Source organism: Triticum dicoccoides, chromosome 5A, assembly GCF_002162155.2.
Source record: "Triticum dicoccoides isolate Atlit2015 ecotype Zavitan chromosome 5A, WEW_v2.0, whole genome shotgun sequence".
In the NCBI taxonomy this organism is placed as follows: domain Eukaryota; kingdom Viridiplantae; phylum Streptophyta; class Magnoliopsida; order Poales; family Poaceae; genus Triticum; species Triticum dicoccoides.
Window position 1 is genome coordinate 572,252,189 of NC_041388.1, and position 7,726 is coordinate 572,259,914.

At 44.1% G+C, this 7,726-nt stretch overlaps 1 pseudogene; it reads left to right on the plus strand.

Moving 5' to 3' along the window:
* The first annotated feature begins 794 nt into the window (after window positions 1-794).
* On the plus strand, window positions 795-5,422 carry LOC119297939 (annotated as a pseudogene).
* The last annotated feature ends 2,304 nt before the right edge of the window (window positions 5,423-7,726 follow it).

The window sequence follows — 7,726 nt, forward strand, 5'->3', positions numbered from 1 at the left end:
GTACTAATTGACGCATGTGTTCACTAACGCCCGCGTCAATCATATGCACTAGGTGAGTTATGATGGTTGAGCTAGACGACGGTGGTAGGTGAACTGTAGCTAGCGTGTTAGGTATGTGGTGTGTACTAGTTGACTCATGTGTTCACTAAAGTCCGCGTCGATGTCGTTGAAATGATTCCGCGGTATGCAGTAGGTGAGTTATGATTGAGCAAGCCATATAAGCGATGGTTGTAGCTAGACGATGGTGGTGAACTGTAGCTATAACGACAAAGGCTCGATCATCAGATTCTCAGATTAGTAATCCGAGACTGAGATTGTGAGGCGAAGAGATTTGTCACCGTCGTCCAGAGCTCAAAGGTGGAATCTTTCCCAACAACTTGTGCAAGAATTTCTGGAGACATGGAATTGAGAAGGTATGATAGAACCTGCTGATCTTTGGCGATCCAGGGTCCGTATAGGGGATTCGGCTCTAGGGCCGTGGTCTTGTCTGCCTTTGTGATCTCCACCATCTTGGGTGGAGCGGCATCGGTGTTGTCCAGGAGCCCCGTCACCTGCGCGCCTCGCAGGGCTGGGAGGACCTGCGTCTTCCAGAGGATGAAATTACCTCTTGCGAGCTTCTCAGACGGCGGCGATCCAAGGTTGAGGGAGACGCCGGCGGAGGAAGCCATGGAGACGATGATGTGTGGTTTCTAGGGTTTTGGATTGTGGCTAGATGTATGAGAAGAGGTGGCTCTGATTACCATGAAAGATATGAAGCGTTCCTACTCCATCGAGGGAGCCGCGTGGTAGTTTATATTGATGCGTGGCTGAAGCCTGGCTTGACGTACAAGGTTATGACAGAAAGAGTTTGGGTAGAATACAAGAGAAGGAAGGAGGTTGAGATTACAACTCTATATTCTAACAGCTATAACGACAAAGGCTCGATCATCAATGGCGCACATGACCATCTCACTCTTGGAGATCGTCAGCATAGCGGTCACGGCCGCGGCGCTCGCCACCGGTGGAGCTGCTTCACCTCCCGCTCCGGCACCGATGGAGATGCCGGGCTGCCACACCATCTGCGGCAACATCAGTGTGCCGTATCCGTTCGGCATGGGGCCGGCCAGGTGCTACTGGCCGGGGTTCAACCTCACCTGCGAGAATACTACGACCCCGCCGCGGCTGCTGCTCCGCGGCGCCGGCGGAGACATCCTCCAGGTGGACCATTTCAGCCTTCGCGAGTCGTCGGTGCTCGTCGAACGCACCCCGGGCGACGTAAAGATCGACGGTGACGGCAACGGCTCAATATTCTCCGGAGGGCCTGACCACGGGACCTACAGCATCATGCTATCAGACGACTGGGGAGGCGAAGGGAACGAACTCATCCTGCTGGGATGCGACGTGCGAGTGACGCTGAAACACGGCAACGCCACACTCAGCGCCTGCTCCACCCTGTGCGGCGACGATCAACCCCATCAGCCCACGTGGTACGTGCCGTCCAGGCTCGAGACCAGCACGGTGTGCGCCGGCGTCGGCTGCTGCCAGGCGCCCATCGTCTCCGCGGCGGCAGTGGTCGGGAACGTGCGGGTGCAGCTCGAGTGGTTCGGCCGGAACCGCAGCGCCGACGAGGAGCGGATGCCCACGCGCGTGTTCGTCGCCGACCATGGTTTGTTCGAGAAGAAACAGGTTTCCGAGCCGCTGCTGCTTCGGAAGCCGTCGGCTAGGGGAACAACGGGTATCCCCGTGGACGGAGTTCCCGTGTGGCTGAGCTGGGAGGTCGACACCAACATTTCTTCTTCCCATGGCCATGGCCACGTCGTGTGCGATGAGGGTACACGAGGAGGATATACATGCCGCTGCGAGAGTAACTACGAAGGCAACCCCTATATACCCGACGGGTGCCAAGGTTTGTTGTTTTCTTATGAGTGGTAATTAAATTTGGATGCATAGTAATCGCTTCATTTCAAAATATAGTGCTTGTAGATTTCGTTATAAATTAAACTTGCCCCCACACAAAAAGCAAATCAAACTTTGTAAAGGTTGTCCTAGTTTAAAACTAGACAAAAGTTATTGCATTTACATCCAAATCGATGTCATTAGATACATCATAAACAAGTACTACTTGAACGATGTACTCTCTTTGTTTAAACTGTAAAAGCGTCCTATGTTTGTGTAGAGAGGAATTATTTCATTAACCACGGATGTTTCTTTGGTGTAGATATCGACGAGTGTGGGCTTCATCCGTGCCATGATGGTGGTGTTTGTACCAATAGAGATGGAGGGTTTGACTGTGGTTGCCCACCAGGAACCCATGGTGACAAGGCCTTACCCGGTGGTTGCATCCCTTTTGTCTCCGTCACAGGTAAGCTATGCTAATTAATTAATTGTTTGTTTTTAATGAAGGTTAATGAATTACTATTAGCAAGTAAAAATACAATGTATCATTACTTCCTATATGTGTTCTTTGTATGTAAGAGGCATATTAGGTTTTGTTGAGATCAGAATTTGATCAAGATTTTTTAGATTGATATATGGTTTGTTTGACATGATGTTGGCACCATTAGAATTGTTGTCGAAAGTACTCCCTGACAGTTAAGTTATTTCATATATAAACAACATATTATAGAGTAATATTTCATCAAAGCATTATGAACACCAATATCGTTTATTACTAATACACTACAGTAGTATATAGTATGTGACCTAGAATATTGCACATTCGACTAGCTTAGGTTCTACTTTTTTTCGAAGCAGAAACGGAAGGCGGTACATGTGAAAGGACATGTGGAGATGTGGATATACCGTACCCATTCGGCATCGGTCCGTCCCATTGCTACCGGCCAGGTTTCAACCTTACATGCGACTATCCAAGCGGCAAGCCTCCGCGACTATTATTGGATAGCTACGGCGTCCTCCAGATTCAAGAGATCTTCCTCCCAAACACCACATTACATGTTACTAGCTCTGTCGTTGTCATTGAAGCCGCCTCCAACAATAACTTCGGTTTTGATTTTAACAATTATTTCACAAGCCGTGGGGATGTGCTCTACTCGTTGTCCACCCGCAATGAGCTCATCCTCTCAGGGTGCAACGTTCAGGCAACGCTACTTGGGCATGACAGTGATGCATCCATCATCAGCGGTTGCACTAGCTTCTGCTCCGAGGGAGATGCTGGCGCTGGGAGGGTGCCGTTTGCAAGCAACAAGAACTGCTACGGCATGGGTTGCTGCCAGGCACGCATTTCCGAGCCCGTGGAGGGAGGCTTGCCTGGTTTGCTCACCCTCGAGTATACTGACCCCAACAACTTCAAGGCGAACATGTCACGACCCTCGTATGCCCTAATAGCGAAGGAGGGGTGGTTCGACAACCGCCTTGTCTCCGACCAACAAATGCAGGCGCTTCAAAACAAGTTGAAATTTGCGCCGTTAGTTCCTATTGTTATATAATGGAAGATGTTGCCATCAGAATCATTAATCTTACAAGATGTTGATCATGTGAAGTCATCATCGGACCTAAATTGCCCCAGGGAGGTTGCTATTGACATCTGCAAGAGCAAGCATAGTAGATGCATACCAGCTGGGATGAACAAAGGCTATTATTGCCAGTGTCGGGAAGGCTACCACGACAACCCCTACAAAACCCATGGATGCAAAGGTTAGCATGCAGCATACACATACAATAGAGGCATGCACGTGTGAATTTATATTTCTGGTATTATTTGTAATTTCCAGATATTTGACTCTCTATCTCTCTCTTTCATTTTTTCTTCATGTGACATCATCTCATCTAAAGGTGAGCAACCATGTATGCAGGACATTGTTTTCCTTTTCAGATGATGATAAGTATATTTAGTGCTCACTCTCATTCCCTGGAAGTTACTGTTTTCGCTATAGGAAGTTACAAATTTTGTCGTAGTACAAGATAATGTATTTTGTTTCTTACCAGGTGTAGATAGAGGGGAGGTGCTATAAAATGACAATAATTTAGTTGTTTTCACCTAAATTTGGATGTTTAAAGAAATTGGTGTATTTTTTCCAGGTATGATCGCTGCCATTGTAGGAGTTGTGTGTGGAGCGGGTCTAGTTTTTTCGATTATGACTTCATACATTGTTTCAAAGAAACTGAAACATCGGAGAGCATATATGTTAAAACGGAAGTTCTTTGAGCAAAATCATGGACAATTACTGGAACAATTGGTATCTCAAAGATCTGGTATTGCGGAAAGGATGATCATTACCTTGGAAGAGCTAAAGAAGGCAACACACAATTTTGATAAAGATCTTGTGATTGGCGGTGGAGGGCATGGTACTGTTTACAAAGGGGTTTTATCAAACCAACATATTGTAGCCATCAAGAAACCAAAAAGGGTGGTTCCGAAGGAGATTGATGAGTTTATAAATGAGGTTACCATCTTATCACAAATCAACCACATGAATGTGGTAAAACTCTTTGGTTGCTGCCTTGAAACTGAAGTCCCAATGTTAGTCTATGATTTCATATCCAATGGAACACTTTATGAGCATCTTCATGTCGAAGGACCAAGATCGTTATCATGGGGCCACAGACTGCGTATAGCCATTGAAACATCAAAATCTCTGGCATATCTTCATTTAGCCACTGCAATACCTATCATCCATAGAGATGTAAAGTCTGCTAACATACTTTTGGATGATACTCTAACAGCAAAGGTAGCAGACTTTGGAGCATCAAGGTACATTCCCATGGAGAAATCTGGCTTGGAAACAAGGGCTCAAGGTACAAGAGGATACTGGGACCCTATGTACTTTTACACTGGATGCCTCACGGAGAAAAGTGATGTTTACAGTTTTGGAGTTGTCCTTGTGGAACTGCTAACCAGGCAGAAACCGTTTTCATATTTGTCCTCAAATGATGAGAGTCTTGTTGTGCATTTTGTTACTTTGTTTGTGGAAGGGAATTTGCTCCATATATTAGACCCACAAGTTATCGAGGAAGGAGGCAAAGAAGTCGAAGAAGTGGCTGCTATTGCCGTAGCATGTGTAAAATTAAGTGAAGAGGATCGTCCAACCATGAGGCAAGTGGAGTTGACACTAGAAGGCGTTCGTACATCTGAGGGGCGTGTTTTACATAATGCGGTGGCTAAGGAAGTTTACAATAATGGTATCGAAGTAGGGGTTCAATCTAATAAATCAGTTAGAGAAGGTAACGAGGGGTCAACAAGACGGTATAGTATGGAAGAAGAGTTCATACTATCTGCAAGTTGTCCTCGGTAGTTGTAGTGAAATTGTGCTCAAGCAGAAGATTTCATGTGCACAGTGGACAGCTTTGTTTTGGTGTATATCCACTTCTAATCTTAGTGAATTTGTGCTCAAATCAAATATTTCATGTGGCTAGTTAGCAGCTTTGGTTCTTGTATATCCACTGCTGGTAGTGTCCTCCTCTAGACTAGTGAGCCAGGGTTGGAAGAAGGGCGTATGAGCAAACAAAATGAGTTAAACAGTTGTGGGTTCCTAATGGTAAAATAGTTACCCCTCGTACTGCATGCGCATGTGAGCCCATGTTCGCTCATTGAGAGAACAATCACGACATTATCTCTGTACATACGTTTTCTTGCTTAATTTAGAAAATAAATCAAATGCAATCTTTCTTTTACCGCGTGACCTACTACTCCAGCTCAGGTGGGAATCATTGGAACGTGTGTTTTTTAATGAAAAGCTCGGTCGGTCCTGTCTAGTTTTTATTTTGCGGGGTAGTTATATTATTTACATAACATATTTTTCTTGTAGTTCTAGGTGATCTATGGATATAGATGTAACTAGCATATATGCCCGCGCATTGCAACGGGGGAGATAATTAACGTGTCCATCGCAGCAACGTGGCATAACAATATCCGAATGGTGCCACCCAACGGTGGCAGCGAGACGCACGCTACCATAAATGCATATAAGTCGTACATTAAAAACCATCACATATGATATTTTTTGTATGATTTTTGTATGACTGCTATATTATTTAAAAGGCCTAATTTTCAAATCCTACATACCAAGGCATTATTTGGAAGTTGGTGCAATTTTCGGAATTCACACCGAGTCATGAAGAAATCTTGCTAAGTGTGTTTTAGCCCCTCTCACCTCTCCCAAATCCACTGTTGTGTCGTGCCCTCTTACCAAGTATTATTCCATTGTGTTATTGTCCAAACGCGTGTGTCATTGCTATATTTGTCTTGCAGGAATCTATGCCGTGCATGGTCGCCTCTTTAGATATTTTAATTCCTAGGTATTAATTTCTCCTTCGTTTTATGCCCACTGGATGGATGAGACACACACACTTCATCCTTTTAGTTCTTATTCTGGGAACGACTTGGATAGAATCTGAGCTTGCTGTACAAAAATAGAAACAAAGATCCTGGACCACTAGATTGCAGATCAATGGTACAGATTTGGGTGGAGGCATCTCAGCCCACTTAATGCAGATTTTGCAGAAACCCCCCTACTGATAGTTCGACATGAAATAGGACATTTGCATTATGCACCTCAAGTCTTCATGAAATACAACCATTTTTCAGATATGAACAGTACTAATGCCCATATCTTCTTAGTCTCAAACAAACTCGTCTCATATAAGATCTGAGAAAATATTTACTGGATGAAATCCAGACACATTTATGTGACACCACTAATTTTTGAAGAGAGTCGAACATCTTGGTCACTAAGAAACGACAATATATATCACAAATATTTTAGCACATGAGATAATAAGCCATCCCAGATCAAGTACGACCACACATACATGTCAAACTGGAAAATATAGCAGTTTAAGGATTGAAATTATCGCTGTTCAGTAAGCATTTCAGTACTTGAGTACATGAGAACACATCACAAGAGGCATGTAGAACCACACGTACATGTCAAATTGGAAGTAGAACAAATTAAGGACTAAATTTATCAGTGCTCGGCAAGCATTTGAGTACTTGAGTACATGAAACATACAGATCATTTTTAATATATGGCCTGCAAGACCAAGTGGTAAAAACTGAAATTATCATCGCCCAACAAGCGTCTTGCTGGTGCAAGACCAAAACTATCTATCATTCTGCCTTGTGTTAGTGCTTCCTAGTAATCGAGCTTCCTGCTGGGAGAGGTTGGACTCTTATAGACTTGATCAGTTCGACCTACCTAGGTAAACACACCAAGTAAATAGGTGTCAATCAGAAACATATACAAAATAGCATATCTCGAGAAGAGAGACAATCATATACTTCCTCCGTCCGGGTTTATTAGTCCTAAAGACAACTTCTCTTAGACCAAGACACATAGTAATTTGCTCACATTAATTCTTTCATTCTACTCCCAATGCACTCTCTCACATGCATGCAGCCATTGAAAAAGCATGCATGAAGTGTATTAATTTTCCAGCCTTAGCACCAACAACAATGACTTTCAATGCAACCAATGAAATGGCTGCATGCATGCACCTTTCTAAAGCGATGCCTTATAAAAAGGGACATGCTTGTGATGCTGAGAGGCCTAATAAACCCGGACGGAGGGAGTATATGTCTAGCTGCATTCAGCACTCCAACCTAGGATACATAACCTATATGTCAAACTTAGGATGAAATTCTTAAAACATATTAATACATATGTAACCAATCAGGATAACTTCGTAAGTTGAACTGGCTTTCCAGCATCTAGAAGGGAGTTTTCAAATCAAATAAAATGGCATGTGATAGTTGGATATGTCTAACAGAGAAAGTACAAATATTTTGTTC